Source organism: Cervus elaphus, chromosome 32 (assembly GCF_910594005.1).
Source record: "Cervus elaphus chromosome 32, mCerEla1.1, whole genome shotgun sequence".
NCBI lineage: Eukaryota > Metazoa > Chordata > Mammalia > Artiodactyla > Cervidae > Cervus > Cervus elaphus.
The window spans coordinates 48171788-48191022 of NC_057846.1; the positions used below are offsets into that span (position 1 = coordinate 48171788).

Genomic DNA, 19235 nt, shown 5'->3' on the forward strand with positions numbered 1-19235 from the left:
TAAATAAAAAGCAACCTTTTTTCTTTGTGCCCCATCTGGCACGGAAATAAAGAGACTTGTTTGCAGCCTTTCTTTTCATTCTGTTCCTCTCCTCTGTTTTATGATTCTACTAAACCTTCACTATAAACATTTTATTCACTGTCTAGATTTTTTTATGTACTGACAAATATCATAAGGCAATTGACTACCTTCTATTATAAGTCAATCTTTTATATCTTTTAATGGTGATAATTGAGAAATCAAAGGTTTTGTGTTCTGTTTTTAGAGTTTCACCATCAATTTCCTTTATTATGTTGAGATCACTTTATCGCTCGGAAAAATATGTGGTCCAAAACATTGTTTGAAAAGCATTATCTTTTCAAGGACTTCTTATATTAGGCATTTGACACTGGCTTTTGATACAGATGCAGACTTGAATCCTCATGTAAAAAGTAGACTCATTTACTAGAGACAATCGATGCCACTGTTTCCAACATGCTCATTCTATAGTCAGGGAAATTGAGATTCAGAGGCCACGATCAAGTTTCACAATTGCTTAAAATCCTTTAATAACTTTCCAAGGCCATAGGATAAAGTGAAGATGTCTCAATATGGCATGCAAGGCCCTCCATGACTTGGTCTCTGATTAATCACGCAGTAAACTCCAGCAAAAAAAAAAAAAGAAAGAAACTTATATTCTGCCAAACTCTGTGTGTACTCTGAGCCTCTCCCTGAGTCTTTAAAATATCCTGTTTCCAGTATCTTGAAACACACGTCAGCACTCTCACTCCTACCCCATCAACCAGTTAGCTCCTACTGATCCTTCAGCTCTTCAGCAAGATACGACTTCCTCCGTGCAGTCTTCCTAGACACCCCTGGACGGTTTTAGGTGACCCTTCCTCTTCAGATGCTCAATATACTCTCAACTTATACTCATGATGCTGAGCTGTAATGTCTACTTCCTGGTCTATGACTCAACTCTGTGCCTCCCTCACCCAATGTTATCCATCCTCCTTACTGTGTTCTATTTATTTATTTATTTAATGCTCATTTTATTCTATTTTTCCCCTCTTTTGATCAAACCAAAAGGCATGTGTGATCTCAGTTCCCTGACTGGGAATTAAATCCACTACCTCTGTACTGGAAGCATGGAATCTTAACTGGACTTCCAGGGGTGCTTCTATTATTTCTTTCATAACATTTATTACCTTCTAACGTCCCATCTCTAGTCTTTCCGATTCTATTGTTTTCCTCTACGCACAAAGACTTGGGTTTGCAGGACAGGGTATTGGAGAAGAGGGAGCTATGCAGAGGAGGAGCTCCATGAAGTTCCAGAAGGAGAAGGGGACGACAGAGGATGAGACTGTTGGATGGTATCACCGACTCGATGGACATGAGCTTGAGAAAGCTCCTGGAGTTGGTGATGGACAGGGAGGCCTGGCGTGCTGTAGTTCATGGGGTCGCAAAAATTCGGACACGATTGAGTGACTGAACACACCATCGAATTACTCAGTGTTCACTGCTGGTCATGATAGAGTAACTCATATTGAATTAGCACTGACATACTGACATAAACAATTGCAAAACTGGAAGAAAATATTACACAAATATATTCAGATATTGGACAACAGGCAGCACTGGGTTATAGTCCCTGGGAGAAGAAGAATTCCAAAGCAGGCCCCATAATAGCCCTGGCTTTCTGCCTGGAGTCACTGTCCACACTGCAATGCAAGTGGGGTGCAGCCCAAGCAGACCTTGGGGGTCTTGCTGACCTAAGAAGAGAGATTAGACATCAGGGCTGCTGAGGGGACTTGGGTTTGCAGGACACACAGTACTGGAGAAGAGGAAGCTATGCAGAGAAGGACCTCCATAAAGTTCCAGGCATCTCCAGCAGTCATAAACTGAATACCAGGCTGTGCATGTGAGGACAAGACTCCAGAAAGCTCAGAAGAGAGATGTGTGAGGGTGATGAGCTGAACACAGCTCCTGGAGCAGCACAGCACTGGGAGTCGCGGGGCCTCGGGCCAGCAAGTGCCCCCGGGAGGATGTCAGCCAGGCACGCACACCTGCATACAAGTCTGCAGAAGAAAAGGAAGAATGAGGACAAAACATTTTTTTAGAAAAAACAATGGCTAAGAAAAAATTGTTGCTGTTGTTTAGTTGCTAAGTCATATCTGACTCTTTTGTGACCCCTTGGCCTGTAGCCTGCCAGGCTGCTCTGTTTGGGATTTCCCAGGCAAGAATGCTGCAGTGGGCTGCCATTTGCTTCTCCAGGGCATCTTTCCCACCCAGAGATCAAACTTGAGTCTCCTGCATTGGTAGGAGGATTCTTTACTGCTGAGCTACCTGGAAAGCCAAGAACAAAAAAAACCCCACAAAGCTACCAATACAAAAAGCTCAGCTAATCCTAAGCAATATTTTTAAAAAGAAGAAGAAACAAATAAGAATAAAGACTACATCCAGGCATATTATACTCCAATGTTCAAACCAATGCAAAAGGAAAAATCTTTAAAAGTAGCCAGAAGGAGGGACAAAAACACATTTCAAACAGAAACAATGCAAGGCAGAAGACAATGCGACAACATTGATAAAGTGCTGAAAAGAAAAAGCTGTTACCCGTGAATTATCCAGTGGCTCAGACAGTAAAGAATCTGCCAGCAATGTGGGAGACATGGGTTCAATCCTTGGGTGAGAAGATCCCCTGGAGAAGAGCATGGCAACCCACTCCAGTATTCTTGCCTGGAGAATTCCATGGGCAGAGGGACCTGGCGAGCTATAGTCCATGGGGTCGCAGAGTCAGACATGACTGAGTGACTCACACTTTCACTTGCTCACCGGAAACAGTGCAAGGCAGAAGACAATGCGACATCGATAAAATGCTGAAAGGAGAAGGCTGTCACCTATGAATTATCTATCTAGAAAAATAGCCCTCCCAAATGAAAGCAGAATAAAAATATTTCAAGATGAACAGACACTGACAGAATTTACTACCATCAAATCTGTTTTACAAGAAATGTTACAAGAAGATTTTTCAGGCTGTAGGAAAGTGATGGTGTGCCGAAACTCAGCTCTGCAGAAAGGAACGAAGAGCACTGGAGACTGACTATGATGGCGGCGGGAGGAGGCCCCAGAGGAGCAGAGCCTAGGATGTGAATTCAGCGGCTGAGTGAAAGACAGCATCCAGGACAAGAAAAGGACTGTTTCCAAGACTGGACAGGAGCAGTGACAGACAAACTGGGAACTTTTGTTGTACCAAAATCAAGGACATGGTCAAAGAAAGATGGGGACATGTCAAAAGGACTCAGAAGCCAACTAGAAAGTCAACAAAATAATTCCTAGAGGCAAAATGAATCATGGCAAGCATTAATTGTATCCTGTTGATTAAAATGTGAAGCCATGAGTCCATACTGATATAAAGAAAAGAACAAATGAATTCAAAGTTTATGAAGAGCTGGAGATCTGCTTAATGCCGAAGTACACCCTTGTAAGATGTCTGTGAATCATGAAGGAGAGAAAGTATAACTTCACATAGCCTACAGACATCATCATAATCAGGTAACCAATGCAAATGTCACCAGTAAGGGACAAACTGAAATTGTGTGCCACTTGATATAATACAGTCAGAACATAGCATCAGCTCTTTGGTATTCTTGCCTAAGATGCATAATCTGAACCATAAGAGAAAACATAAGGGGAAAAAAATCAAATAGCAAGTCTACAAAATAAACATAATGACCTTTCCTCTTCAAAAGTGTCAAGGTTACAGAAATCAAGGAAAGACATAAAAACTAAAGACAACAGATGATACTGAAGGGAAACTTCTGCTCTATATAGAGGATATTATTGGAACAACTAGGAAAACTTGATTGAGGTTTGAAGATTAGGTGGCAGTAATAAATCAATGTTAATTTCCTGATTCTGATGGTGGTATTGTAAGTGTGTAGGAGGATGTCCTGGTTTGTAGGAAATGTGCAATAATGGAAAGTATAATTGTACTAAACCCTCCTAAAGGTAGAGACTCTCATTCAAGATAAAAAACCAAGATCCTGCTATACCCTATGTACTAGAAACACACTTTAAATATAAATAATGCTTTTAAATATAATGTTCATTGTTTGCTTTCCCCCAGTAGTTTGTAAAGCTCATGAAGACAGGGATTTGGCACACAGCAGTCACTTAAAAAAAAAAAAAAGCTTGTTGTATGAATAATTAGGTACTCCTCTTAGACTGTACACTTGAAGACACAGCCCATGTTTCTGGAATCACTGTTTCTCCATGGCCTGGCAAACAGAAAGCCCTCAATAAACACTGGTGGAATTGTAACTGAAAGTGAGGTCCGGCTGCTTGCTGCTCAGAAGCCAGTAAAGAGGTAAAGTTGATGGAAAGGAGAGTTTGCTTTATTTCGGAGGCGATAACCTGGGGCAGAGGGGGCTCTAGTCCAAAGGCTGACTCCTCCCACCCCCGCTGCCCCCAGCCACTGACAATCAGGGGGCAAGAGCTTTTATAGATGGTGGGGGGGGTGGGGTACTGCCCACAGCAGCCATGCAGTCAACTCTGACAGTCATCTTGAAACTGGTCATGTGATGGTCTGACCAGCATCATTGTAGTTGTTTCAAGTTCAGCTAGTCTTTAGTTCCAAAGCTGACGTGCTCCCATTTCTTGGAGGCCAGCTATTGAAATTGAGGCAGCTTCTGTCATGGCTACAGTCTGGTCATTATGTAGTTAACGTCCTCCATCTGGTAGGGGTTTCAACATCTACAAGACAGCTCAAAGGATATGAGCTCAGGATAATTTCCATAGCCCTTGAGAAGGGACTAAAAGTCCCTGACTTTGCTTAATCACTGAACTATTATTATTTAGTGTTGTTGGAGAGTTTTCCTTTGCTTCTGCCTTTTCTCACTTCTTTGGTTAAGCTCATGGTTCAGCAAACTTTTTTCCCATGACAAAAGCCAGGCTGAGGATGTGGAGGGAAGGACTCTATGGCCCTGCCCTGTTTTAATCCCCACTGTTCTTTGATACTCCTCAATCTTGAAGAGGGACAGGTACAGAACAAGAGAGGGAATAAAGTTTTACATAAAGGTTAGTCATGAACTTGGCAGAGAACTTGGCTTCTGTTCCATTGCTGTTTCAATTTTCCCCAGTTATCTGAGAGAACGGTGCTCGTGTGACGACTGCTGGCTACTTTCTGTGGAAGCGGGGCACAGTCCTGCCTAACTGGGGAATGGACACAGAGTTGGAAATATTCTCAAGTTCCAAGCTTACCATCAATATTTTATATTATGAAAATATTATCTCTCTCTGATTACTTTGTCATATTTGACCTGGACAAATATTTGAAAACTAGTAGACATACTGCAGTGAGAATAATAATCAAAATGTGTCTTTATGCTATTCTCTGAATGTGTTTTTTCCCCCCATAATGGTCAAAGCAGGTGTACAATGTTTGTTTAATAGGCCACAAACAGGCTATCTTTGTTATCTTAAAATTCAAATTAAATCATATATATGCCAGAACAACTTCCCCATGTGAACATTTCTTCCATCATTTTCCCTTTTAATTGCAAATCTTTCCATAGAAACCATTGATAATATATTTTTCCAGTGTTGCCAGAGTGGCTTGTTGCCTACTCTGGGTTCATTGATGTCCCTTGGTGCTAGGCTTACTATTTGTTTATACATTGGCCTTGTTATCCACATTGGGGGAAAACTAATCAGACATAGCAAACAAGTACAATGGTATGCTGATGGGGAAACATTTGTATAGGCTATTCATTCTATCACTTAACACCCAAACGTCACATAAGCATTGTATGTGTGCTTTTAGCAGTAAACTTAAAGCCAGTAGTGATACATAAGTCATTATATTCTGTGATAACTTCACTAGAGATTTTTTTCCATCTGAACACTGGAGTCAAAAATAGTTCAAAGCAAAACAATAGATTTCCATTAGAAATTTTTTAAATTTTTTAACCAGTTCAGCAGTATGACTTAAAAATTCTCAGATGTTTTCCATGTAATTTAACATACCAAATAATCCTAGTTACTTTCATATTTCTTCCAAGATGCCTAAGGGCCATCTGAAATACTCAGAGTTAGCTAGAGAGAGAAAGTTACAATCTGTTATCAAAAGCAGCTTAATATACCAGGAAAATTTTATTCTGTTGACAGAGAGAAATAAAACCAAACTCCAGTCTTGTACCAGCTTACTATTAATAACAAAGTTCATTTACCTAATTAAATCCAATCTAATTTTAATCACTCCTGATAACATACAAAATTTTTTTCCTCAAAGTTCCCTTTACTTTCACAGACTTTTTATCACTTTCTGGACATTAATTTGTTTCTTATCTTCCCCCAAACACAAGCAACCAGCTCTAGCATAAAATTATTCCTTTTTCCTCAATAAAAATATCTCCACTCTTTTTTACCTCTCTTGTCAACAAAACATATGCCACTTGCTTTACATACTGAAATGTTTCCCTTATAATTCTAGTAGTTTTAATTACATATCACAATAATTGTCCTTTAAAAGACCTTAATAAGTGTTAACTGACAAAGGATTAACCTCCAAAATATATAAGCATCTCATACAGTTCAATATTAGGAAAATGAACACCCAATCAAAAAATGGGCAGAAGACCTAAACAGACATTTCTCCAGAAACATACAGAGATGGCCAATAAACACATGAAAAGATGCTCAGCATCACTCATTATTAGAGAAACGCAAATCATAACTACAGTGAGTACCACCTCACACCAATCAGAACAGCCATCATCAAAAAACTAAATGCTGGAGAGGATGTGAAGGAAAGGGAATCTTCTTGCATTGTTGGTAGGAATGAAAATTGGTACTGCCAGCATGGAGAACACTGTGGAGATTCCTTAACAAAGTAGGGCTAAAACCACCATGTTGTTGTTTAATCGCCAACTCGTATCTCCTTGCGACCCCATGGACTGCAGCACACCAGGCCTCCCTGCCCCTCACCATCTTTTTCTCAGAGTATATCTGCATCAGTGGGATTTCTGGGTCATATGGCAGTTGTTGGTGTTTTTTAAGAGGTTTTTTTGTACAGTTTTTTTTTTTTTTTTGAACTGTATAAAAAAATAACTACCATATGGCACAGGAATCCCACTAATGAGGATGTACTCTGAGAAAACCACAATTCAAAAAGGCACATGCACCTCAATGTTTGTAGCAGCACTATTTACAACAGCCAGGACATGGAAGCAATCTAGATGTCCATCAATAGATGAATGGATAAAGAAGAAGTAGTACCTATATACAACGGAGTATTACTTAGCCATAAAAAGGAACAAACTTGAGTCCGTTGTAATGAGGTGGATGAACGTAGAGCCTGTTATACAGGGTGAAGTAAGTCAGAAAGATAAAAACAAATATTATATATTAATGTATATGTATGGAATCCAGAAAAATGGTACTGATGAACCTATTTGCAGGGAAGGAATGGAGACGCAAACATAGAGAATGGACTTGTGGAATGGACTTGTGGACATAGTAGGGTAAGGAAGGCGAGAGGAGGACAATTGAGAAATTAGCACTGACACATATACACCATCATGGGTAAAACAGATAGCTAGTGGGAAGCTGCTGGATAGCACAGAGGCCCTGCCTGGTGCTCTCTGATGGCTTAGAGGGGTGGACGAAGGTTGGAGGGAAGTTCAAGAGGGAGGGGATACATACAATTATGGCTGATTTGCATTGTTGTATAGCAGAAACCAACACAACATTGTAAAGCAATTATCCTCTGATTAAAAATAAATAAATAAAAATATATTAAAAAGTAAAAGTTCTTAACAAAACCAGGAAACAAGTAATTGCACTGTTATACCAGTATTTTCTGACCGGCAAACTTAAGAACACACTCCATAACCTCTAAAAACATACATTTCTCTCATAGCACAGTTTCTCTTTAATGGGTACAAGATGCATGTTTAGTGAACCCAAACACCTTTTAAACGTCTACTAATGAACCCAAAGCTGAAGTCTCAGGCAAAGTGGTCTGTGTTTATGTTTTAAGGACATGATAAGAGTTAACTCCAAGCTTTCTCATAGGCATATTTTTGTGCTCTTGGGGTCAAAATTCAGAAAGTGGTTTTATATCAAGTTAGCTTTCTCCAAATACATATGCAAAAAGATCTAATTTTGGAATTTCAAGAGTTTCATCTTAACCAATTTTCTCTGGAGAATACTGTTGCCATTCATTGTTTAAAAAAAATCTTTTTCTGTAGTCATAATTGCATAACTCTGCATTCAGTTGCGTATATTTTTCCCTCTCTCTTTTGCCTTTTGCTTCTCTTCTTTTCTCGGCTATTTGTAAGCCCCCCTCAGACAACCATGTTGCCTTCTGTCATTTCTTTTTCTTGGGGGTGGTTTTGGTCAACTCCTGTACAGTGTTACAAGCCTCTGTCCATAGTTCTTCAGGCACTCTCTCTACTATATCTAATCCTTTGAATCTATTTGTCACCTCCACTGTATAATCATAAGGGATTTGATTTAGGTCATACTGGAGTGGGTAGCCTATCCCTTCTCTAGGGGATCTTACCAAGCCAGGAATTGAACTTGGGTCTTTTGCATTCCAGGCAGATTCTTTACCAACTGAGCTATCAGGGAAGCCTCATACCTGAAAGGCCTAGTGGTTTTCCCTACTTTCTTTAAGTCTGAATTTTGCAATAAGGAGCTGATAATCTGAGCTACAGTCAGCTCCAGGTCTTGTTTTTGCTGACTGTAGAGAGCTTCTCCATCTTCAGTAGCAAAGAATATAATCAATCTGATTTCAGTATTGACCATATGGTGATATTCATATGTAGAGTCATCTCCTGTATTGTTGGAAAAGGGTGTTTGCTGTGACCAGTATGTTCTCTTGGTAAAACTGTTAGCCTTTCCTCTGCTTCATTTAGCATTCCAAGGCCAAATTTGCCTGTTACTCCAAGTATCTCTTGACTTCCTACTTTGACATTCCAATCCCCTTTGATGAGAAAGGAGATTATGCTCAAAATCCTTCAAGCTAGGCTTCATCAGTACATGAACCAAGAACCTGCGGATGTACAAACTAGATTTAGAAAAAGCAGAGGAACCAGAGATCAAATTGCCAATACCTTTTGGATCATAGAAAAAGCAAGGGAATTAATTCTGCTTCATCGATTACGCTAAAGCCTTTGACTGTACGTATCAAACAATCTGTGGAAAAGTCTTACCAGACCACTTTACCTATTTCCTGAGAAGGCTGTATGCAGGACAAGAAGCAACAGTTGGAACAGGACATGGAAAAATTGATTGGTTCAAATTTGGGAAAGAAGTACATCAAGGCTATATATTGTCATCCTGCTCATTTAACTTATATGCAGAGCACATCATACCAGGCTGGATGAGTCACAAGCTGAATCAAGACTGCTGAGAGAAACAGTCACAACCTCATGGCATCTGGTCCCATCACTTTATGGCAAATAGAAGGAAAAAAGTGGTAACAGTGACATACTATTTTCTTGGGCTTCAAAATCACTGCGGATGGTGACTGAAGCCATGAAATTAAAAGAGGCTAGCTTCTTGGAAGAAAAACTATGACAAATCTAGGCAGCATACTGAAAAGCAGACGCATCACTTTGGCAACAAAGGTCCGTCTAGTCAAAGCCGTAGTTTTTCCAGTAGTCATGTATGGATATGAGAGTTGGACTATAAAAAAGGTGAGCGCTGAAGAATTTATACTTTTCTAACTGGTGTTGGAGAAGACTCCTGAGAGTCTGTTGGACCACAAGGGAATCAAATCAGTCAATCCTAAAGGAAATCCAGTCCTGAATATTCATTGGAAGGACTGTTACTGAAGCTGAAGCTCCAATACTTTGGCCACCTGATGCAAAGAGCTGACTCATTAGAGAAGACCCTGATGCTGGGAAAGATTGAAGGCGGGAGGAGAAGGGGACAACAGGGGATGAAGTGACTGGATGGCATCAACAACTCAATGGGCATGGGTTTGAGCAAACTCCGGCAGTTGGTGAAGGACAGGGAAACCTGGCAGGCGGCAGTCCATGGGGTCACAAAAAGTCAGACACGACTTAGTGACTGAACAACAACAACTTGCGTAACTAAAATTGTTCTAATGAACTGAACCTGAATTCCCCATTTTACAAAAGACAACAAAGTTACCAATCCTACAAATGGAATAGATGCTCACAGAAGGCAAAACTGCCATAAACCCCCCAAGAGGGCGACTGACAGGGTCCTAAGCAAACACGTCCCAACACAAATGGTCCTCGAAGTCAGGGACGCATCAGAACCGACAAACAAAAACGCCCAAACAGCACCCTGTGCCCCAAAGAGAAGTTTGCCAGCGCGCACACCGGAGGACTTACTGGGTCTCGGTCTCCTCAGCTCGTCCAAAGGCATGTTTCCATTCCACCAAGGAAAAGCGTCAGCTGGCAGCCAATGCCAAGCAGGGGAGAAACGGGGATGATCCATGAGACAAGTGGTTGAGGCAGCTGCCCGGAACATGCCCCCTAGTCCTCCGCTCAGGGCGAGCGAGCCAGCAGCGTTGGGACCCTCACAGCACCCCGGCCAGCGGGTAGTAACGGCCGCGGCTCTGCTGGTGGGGGTGGGGTGGGGGAATCAGCAGCCAGGTATCGCGAGAGTGCAGCAGCCTCACGCGGGGCACCCACAACAGCGTCACGGACAGCGGGAGTGCGTCTGCCTGTAGATATGAGGCCAATACAGAGGTAAGGTTGGTGGAAAGGGAAGTCTGTTTCATTTCAGAGGCCAGCAACCAGAGAGTGGGGGGATCTCCTATCCAAAGCCCCCCCCCCCGCCCGCCCCGAGAATCAGGGGACAAGAGCTTTTCTAGATGGAGGAGGGGGCTACATGCAGAAACAGCACAGTCGGCTCTTAGAGTCGTCTCGCTATTGGTCACGTGGTGGTCTGATCAAGATCATCTCGATTTTAGGTGCAACATGCGGGATCTTAGTTCACCGACCAGAGATTGAACCCAGGCCCCTTACACTGGAAGCATGGAGTCTTAACCACTGGACCACGAGGAGAGTCCCAAATGTTGTTTAAGTACAGTTAGTCTTTAGTTTCTATTCGTTCCCATTTCCTTGAGGCCAGTTCTCAGAATTGTGGCAGCTCATGTCATGGCTACAGTCTGGCCATCGTGCAATTAAGTTCTTCCACCTGCTGGGGGTTTCAGCATCTCTCAGACAGCTCACAGGACATGACTCGGAATATTATCTGCAGCCCTTGAAAAGGAACTGAAGGTCCCTGACTATGCTCAATGAGCACATGATTATTATTTGGTATCCTTTGACTGTTTCCGTTTGTTTTTACTTTTTCTCACTTCTCCGACTAAACTTATTCTTTGGCTAAAATTTTTCTACAGACAAAAGGCAGGCTGAGGACATGGCGGGGAAGAACCATAGGGTCCTGCTCCATCTCACAATGAATACACAAATTAAGAACTAAGTCATCTGCCTCGATACTATGGAATAAGGCTAAATTCACATGGAATTTCTTGCCATTAAAAAAAAAAAAGAAATTAAAACAAATAAAAAAATTAACTTAAGCCATTATTTATTAAAAATTGTAAGGCTCCTGAACCATGAAGACATACATTTACTAAGTTATCTATTATCTACTGCCACCTCTTAAGAAAAAAAAATCCTATAAATGGAAACATTTTACCAAGGTTTTTATTTCTGCTGGAGTAGATATCCCAGGTATTCATTACCAGATGGTCATGATAATGGCTGTGAAATTTCATTACCACTAAAAGTGCTGGGCCCAGCAAAACCTTGCTCACAGAGGTTTTAGGTTTCTTATACGATATACTGATAACATGAATCAAAATATCTTCTTTTATTTTTGCCCTGATTTTATTCTTGCCTGGACTTTCATGCATGAGAAAAAAGGATTCACTTTCCCACTGCAATCCAATATATATTAAACCATTTTCCTTCCATAGAAAATGCAACTGGTTTTAAAAACCAAAATAGGAAATAATCTCAATTTCTTTAATAAAAAGAAAACCTTCAGCTGACTCTGTATTGTCACTACAAAGCTAATATTTGACTCAAAAATGCCTCACCCATATTCATATTTATTCATCTCTTCTTTCTGGTATTAATTCATATACTGAGAAATAGAGTAGTTAAATCAGATTATAATAAAAGTATTCACACCAGGGCTCAGCGAAGTGACCAGCAACACTTCATCGAGACTTTGTCTCCATTGTAAACCATTCTACCTGAAAATGATTGCAGACCCATCACATGCTATTTTGTCAACCCTCTGTATACTTCATTGCTATCTGGTGTTATATTTGAAGCTCGTTCTTTGCAGCAAGAACTATGTCTCCGTGTATCACTCAACATACACACTCTACTGGCCCATCTCTTTCACTCGGCTGTCACTGATACTATGGAGTTGTACAGATTACAAGTTCTGCCTTAAGCTCCAGTCAGCTCTTACCCAGTAATTGGATAGACAGATTTGGCCCAGCTCAGCAAGTCTGTACTTCTGAATGTAGAAGCAGCCCTGAATTGAAATGCAGCAGCCTTGCCGGTTCAGGATAAACAGACTTCCATGGGGGAATTTAGAAAATCGCCTTAACGAGCACGTTGAGTCCCCATTCTACGTCTTTACCAGTTGAATTTCATAGTTCACAAATACATATGCACCCTTACATATTAAAATAATAATCCAGAACATCAACTTTGTTGAAAAGGATTTCTAAACTTTAAATTTCAAGATGTTGGCTTAATTAAAAGTAAATGTTTTCTAACTTTCTGCATCCAGGTGTGTACAGACTTGAAGCTGATTTTCAGACCATGATTTTTTGTTGCTGTTTTCAGGCCAAAGCATTGATACAAAAGAAAAGCAAATTACATGGACCCTGCGAGCAGCTATTTAATTTCAAGAATCCTAGAATCTAATGTGATCATAGCATGCTTGCTCTATAATGAAGCTTAAATCTGGGATATTCTAAGTAGTACATTTATGTTGAGTAAGGGTACACTTATGACACCGTGAAAAACTCCACTTTTTCACTTCATAAATTTACTGCTGTACTGACCCCAATATGAGGTTCTGTAAGGCTGCCTTAATTTTCAAAAGAGGGGAAAATTTCAACTTGCAAAATAAACTTGTCACATAAAACTTTCCATTTTTAGCGGGTAGGCAATGGAAGGAGGGGAAATGTGTCCTGACACCCCTTCCTTCCGTCTGCTTTAGGTGGTTCCAGCCAGCGTTACTGATACTGAAATTTAAATACAATTGCTACCTTAGCTTGCCAGTCAGTCTGTTTCAGAAGTTGCATTCTGTTTCTCTCAGTTCAGCTCACGGGTAAGGTCTCTCACAGAATCAAGTATTGTTAGAAACAGAAAGCCTTTGGAAACGGAGATCTTAGAACAGATTTAAAGTGATTTAATCGCCTCCCTCCTCCAATTCTTCCACCAGCCTCTCTCCTCAGAGTCTCCAGAGGGAGGCTTGGTGAGGAAGGGAGAGGGAATAATTATTTGCAAAAGTGGGGAAGGCATTTGTGAGCTGTTGTTTTTTTGCTCCCGGTCCATGTCAAATCTTTTAACTTGAAGAAGAATCTGGACCCTCTGCAGGCACCATTTTAAGTGTGAATCCTGGCTTTCCACTGACTGTGCAGCTTATATTTAAGTTCTCTACCCTCTCTAAACCAGTACCATCATCTGTACAATGCGATAACTGCTCCCTACTTTACAGGCTTCTTGTGAGGATTAGGTGAAAAAATGTATATGAAACAACCTTTACCTCAGGAGAAGCACTAAGTCATGTTAGCTACTATGACTACAATATCTGAAAGAACACGGTGGTGTATCCCAGGCTCTACCATCCACCCCAACTCCATTTCCTCTTCTTCTCCACCACACAGCCAGGCTGCTCATCCAAGGCTTCTCACAGGAAGAGGGTGCATGGCTGAGTTCTAGGCAAGATGTAAACAAAAGGAATGTGTGCCTTTAGCTCAAAGCTTCTGGTCCCCAGCTCCCTATGGGAAAAATGCTGGAGGAGCCCGGGTGAAAGACACTGAGATTTGTTCAGCCGAAAGATGCTGAGTGGTTAGGGAGGAGGCTGACCTGATATCTTTCCTCAAATTTTAGCTACCTTGAAAAGAACTTGTTGGGATAAAAGTGAAAATATTACATGTGAGTTGTCGACTCCAGAGAAGGGACGTCACCTCCCAGCCGACAATGGCTTTTCCAGGCAACAGAGAAATTCGCAAGAGTGGTGAAGGCAAGTCCTCGCCGCTTCCAGCCATCCCTATAGGGAAACTCACTCATTTTCACGTTAAAAACTTGCTCTGCCAGGTACAGGAGTAAGAACTGGTCACTCCATGATCCGAGCACCCACATGGTCTTACACAACCAGAATTAAAATACACGAAAGGAGCTGAAACAATTTTAAGGTAAAAACCTAGAGGACTTAAGTTCATCAGCAGCTCACTGGCCCACCACACAACTTCACTAGTGAATCTTACCCCAGACAAATTCAACTTTAAAATGGGAAATAAATCTCTAACAGAAATGAAGGGCATCAGAGAGTTAGCCTCTAGCTAACATCCTGGCCAGATTCATATATATATATATGGAGCTCTTTTTTGCAAGCACCCACTTCATTGGGAATTAAAGGAAATCTTGCCCTGAAAATGACTAAGATGGGGCTCTTTTATTGCATATACAGTAAAGTGGGAGAACGCCAGCTTGATAAAACATCTTTTCAGAATTCTGACCTTAAAGAAACAAAGCTCTGCCCGGGAACTTGCACCATTTGCCTTCATGTGTCTTTGAGATGTAAATGTTCTACTAGATCTTCTGCATTTTGTGTGTGTGTGTGTGTTGAGAGCTTGGTCTGTTTCACCCAGAAGGCACACACATGGTGTTCATTTGGTAGCCAATCAAATAAACTGGGGTTCTGAGCAATCTTTTGCTGATTATAACAATTCTCAGGGGCTTTTTACCATCTTAACCTTCTTTATGTCAGCTTGTGCAACAAAAGCCTTTACTTTCTTAGACTATTTTTGGGAGCAAACTTTCTAGATCTTTGAAAGCTACATCCTTCACAATATCTGGTAGGGAGGACTCTTGCAACTTACTGCTTTGAGTCACTATTAAGATATACCTCATCAATGACCAGAGGATGGATCCTTTAAATTGGAGAAACTCCTAAATTAGTAAATGTCTGAGAGCTCTCATTACCAATAGCTGTTTTATTTGTAACTATGGGGGGAAACACAGCTTGTCTTTTTCCACCTTCTAGCTGGTTTGTCCCCCCATAGTTACCAACAAAACAGCTGTTGATAAAGAAAGCTCTCTTTTCTCAGGGGATAAAAGAAAGGAAAGCTTCTAAGACTCTTTTTGAAAGATCAAGACTTGTTGGTTGGGGCCTAATGAAAACCAAAATCAAAGGTATAAAACTTGACAGAAGTGAGATGAACACTTATAAAAATTGGTATATATAAATGGACTTTGTATAAGATGGTTACATCTCTTTGGCTTAATTATATTAGGGGATAGATATGTTTTGCTGGGAAATATTTCCCCTGCCTGGTATTATAAGACAGTGCATATTTATTTGTGCCTCAGGAAATATACTTTACAATATAAAGTAAAACTGGGGACTAACATTCAGGGGCTAATAAAGGTAATGGAGATTTTGCTCTGGGTCTAACCTGTGCACTCAGAAAGAGGGCCTTTGTTGAAATGCCAGCATTTGAAGGCATGATAAATTAAACCCTAAAGTTCTGGAACACAGAACTCTTAAGTTTCGGTTTAGTTGGAAATCTCACTGATATAAAAAAGCAAATTAAAGAAAATATGATACACTAAATCAATCTTTTAGTATCATTTAAGCGACAAAGGAGTTCTATGGAGGATTAAAAGCAACTACCTTTGTCTTGCTAATCTCTGCAAATCAGAAATGTAAATATAAACCACAATAACCTGAGACTGAGCCTAATTAGCTCAATCAGGTAAAACCTGAAACCAAGAGGTTAAAAAAAAAAGAGAAAAAGGCCTTTTAAAACTTAAATTGAAAAAAAAAAAGAAAAAAAAAAAAACTTAAATTGCTGAAAAGCCTCCTTCACCCAAAATCTTCCATAGCCTCCTTAGGGGTTTATCAAGGAAAAATACAAACTAACTTAAAACTACTACTTAAAACTACTAACTTAAAACTACTAACTTAAAACTCTTTTCCACAGCTAGTAGAGCCTTTTTCATCTGAGCAAATAAATTTAACTGATTCCAACTCTCAAAATAACTAGTAAGTTTATACTGTAATATATTATAATTCTATGACTGCATTATTATCTTAAAAAGTTATATGTCACAAGAATATCCAAGTTTCTTGTAAACTGCACTGTAATCAGATCCTTAACCATGTCATTTTAAGCCTTCTGTCATTTATAGACAATTTACTAATTTAGTAAATTTTTGGTCCAGGAGACAGAAAGGCAAGCACATATCTCCAGTAGCTGTGCAGTGTAAACAATGTTGGAGGAAAATTCAGCTCCAGAGAGAAACTGCATGGAGGAGCAAATTTGAAAAACCCAAACTGGACCTTTCCTGAATTGAACATTTCTTATTTGTTTTATAAATAATAATAATTTATTTGTTTAAACTTTTTTTTTAGTAAATTGCTTTACCCTGATGCTTTCATAAAATGAAGATATTTAAGAAGGTTTGTAAAAAGGACTTCTTGACAAATACAAGTTTCTGATAACTTTTAGAACATACCACTGACCTGGGTAAAAAAATTAGAAAATTCAACTGGAAAACCTGATGACTTCATCCAGATTAATGGAAATTAACTTCATGGGGCTGAATGAACTGATAAAAATGATTTACAATTTTATGACTTTTTCTGAAATACACTGGCTTTAATCTTTGTTTTCCAGAAAAACCTTTCTTACACTCTGACCTACAAGTTCAAGCAACTTTTGTGAATAAAGATAAAAAATCTATCTTTTTCTCTCTACCTGATCCTTCCAGATCTTGGCTTCTGCAGCCGGCTCCCCTGCAGACCTGTAGTCTTACTGTGACCAGATTACAACTAAATTATACATTAGTATTGTTTTAATTTGCTCTCTCTTGTTGCTTTTGAATTATTTATGCTTTGTGTATCTCTTCTCTGCACTATGATTTCATTATGTTACTAGCTGTATTACTTATATCCTGTTTAATAAGATTGTTTATTGTATTACCCAACTGTAACCAGGCCTTTGACAAAATTTATGATGACTTGATGCTTTCAAACTGTGGTGCTAGAGAAGATTCTTGAGAGTCCCTTGGACAGCAAGGAGATTAAAACAGTGAATCCTAAAGGAAATCAGTCCTGAATACTCATTGGAAGGACTGGTTCTGAAGCTGAAGTTCCAATACTTTGGCCACCTGATGCAAAGAGCTGACTCACTGGAAAGGACCCTGATGCTGGGAAAGATTGAGGACAAGAGGAGAAGGGGACGACAGAGGATGAGACGGTTGGATGGCATCACCGACTCAATGAACATGCAGTCTGAGTAAACTCTAGGAGACAGTGAAGAACAGGGAAGCCTGGCATGCTGCAGTTCATGGGGTCACAAAGAGTCAGACACAACTTAGAGACTACACAACAGCAAACGTTTTGAGACAGTTGATCATATAAATAACTCTACATAGAATAACAGTTAATAGAGCAACTCTAGATATGGAAAGAAGCAACAAGGGAAAATATTTTCTGGATTGTAATAGACTAGTAAAACAGGTGATCCAAGAATTTTGGATTATCTATAGGACCTGATCCAAAAATTAACACATTGAGTGGCCTATCAATAGAATCTTCACCTGATCTAGGAATGAGGCTTCCTAGCACAATGGGACAAAATTGGTCATGCAATGCCTCACAATTATCAGTTATGACCGAAAGGAGGCACTGTGGATGAAGAATGTGCCTGCCATATCAATAAACAAAGGATATCGAGGCCATCAAGGCAGCAGCCACTGCAGCAGACCCCAGACTGTGCACCCTGAGGGTATTTAGAATGGAGAAAAACAGGGTCTGGCCCTAGACAGTTGAGTTCCAAGTCAAAGAAAGGACTTCAATGAACTCAAACTTTGCATCTTCCCATACACAGAAAGGCACTAAATTCATTTACTTGATATGTCTAGTTTTCTTTAATTAACAGTAATCTTCTGATGTTCTAACTACCTGGGATTTTTTTGTTGTTTGATTGCAAAAAGTCCTATATATCCTGGCTCCTCCCTTTCCTCTTCAGAGCGGTCCTTCAGAGTGATCTGAGAGGTTCTCTTCTGGGCTATGTCCTCAGAAAATCTGCCAAATGAAACATACTTCTCAACTGTTAGGTTGTGCATTTTTTCCCAGTGGACAAAAGTTAGTGCCTGCTCCACTCTGCTTTCCCCTTTCACCTCACTGTAGTTGTTCAGTCGCTCAGTCGTGTCCGACTCTTTGTGACCCCATGGACTGCAGCACTCCAGGCTTCCCTGTCCTTCACTATCTCCCGGAGTTTGCTCAAAATCATGTCCACTGAGTCAGTGATGTTATCTAACCATCCCATCATCTGCTGCCCCCTTCTCCTTTTGCCTTCAATCCTGCCTGGCATCAATGCAAAAAATTATAAGCCCCTAGGACATAAAGAAGCCACAAGAGGCAGAAGCCAGAGTCCCAGAATAACAGCGTGAAGGAATACAGCCACCATCACACTGCAGCCCGGGCCAAGCCGCCTGCACTGCTTTTTTGTGTCATGATTTGGGGATCTATGTGTTACTACAACTTACCTGGACGACTAAAACAGCTACATTCACATTTAAAACACTCTTCATCTGGTGGGTCAGGAGTTCTCACTATAAAACAAGTAAAATTTCAATTAATAAAAAGCCAGCTTAGCCTTTCACCTTCACATGTCCATGCAGTTTCTATCTCCTTCATCAAAATGTCAGACCTTCTTGGCCATAAAACAAAAAACTGTCAGCGGTGGAACTGTTCAGCCTGGCTACAGATTAATAAGTATCAGCTGTTTAGCAATCACAAGCTTTAAGTGAAATGTAAGAACTGAATGGTATTTCTGTAGCACGTCATCAATGACAATGTTAAATCAAGGTTGCTTTTTCAGTGTAAAACACCTTGCAGCAAAACAGCAAAATATGCATTTCATTACCCAAGGCAAGTGCTCCTGTCCTCAGCCTTTTAGAAAAGTTAATATTTCCCAAATGCCAGATGTGGTAGATACAAAT

The 19235-nt window shown here is 40.3% G+C and overlaps 1 long non-coding RNA gene across 1 annotated transcript; it reads right to left on the reverse strand.

Moving 5' to 3' along the window:
- Positions 1-952: 952 nt before the first annotated feature.
- LOC122687988 lies at positions 953-18964 on the reverse strand. The gene is made up of 3 exons (XR_006339285.1): positions 18780-18964; positions 10350-10684; positions 953-2057 (listed from the first exon to the last, which is right to left on the reverse strand). It is a non-coding gene; the product is annotated as an uncharacterized LOC122687988 (long non-coding RNA).
- Positions 18965-19235: the final 271 nt, after the last annotated feature.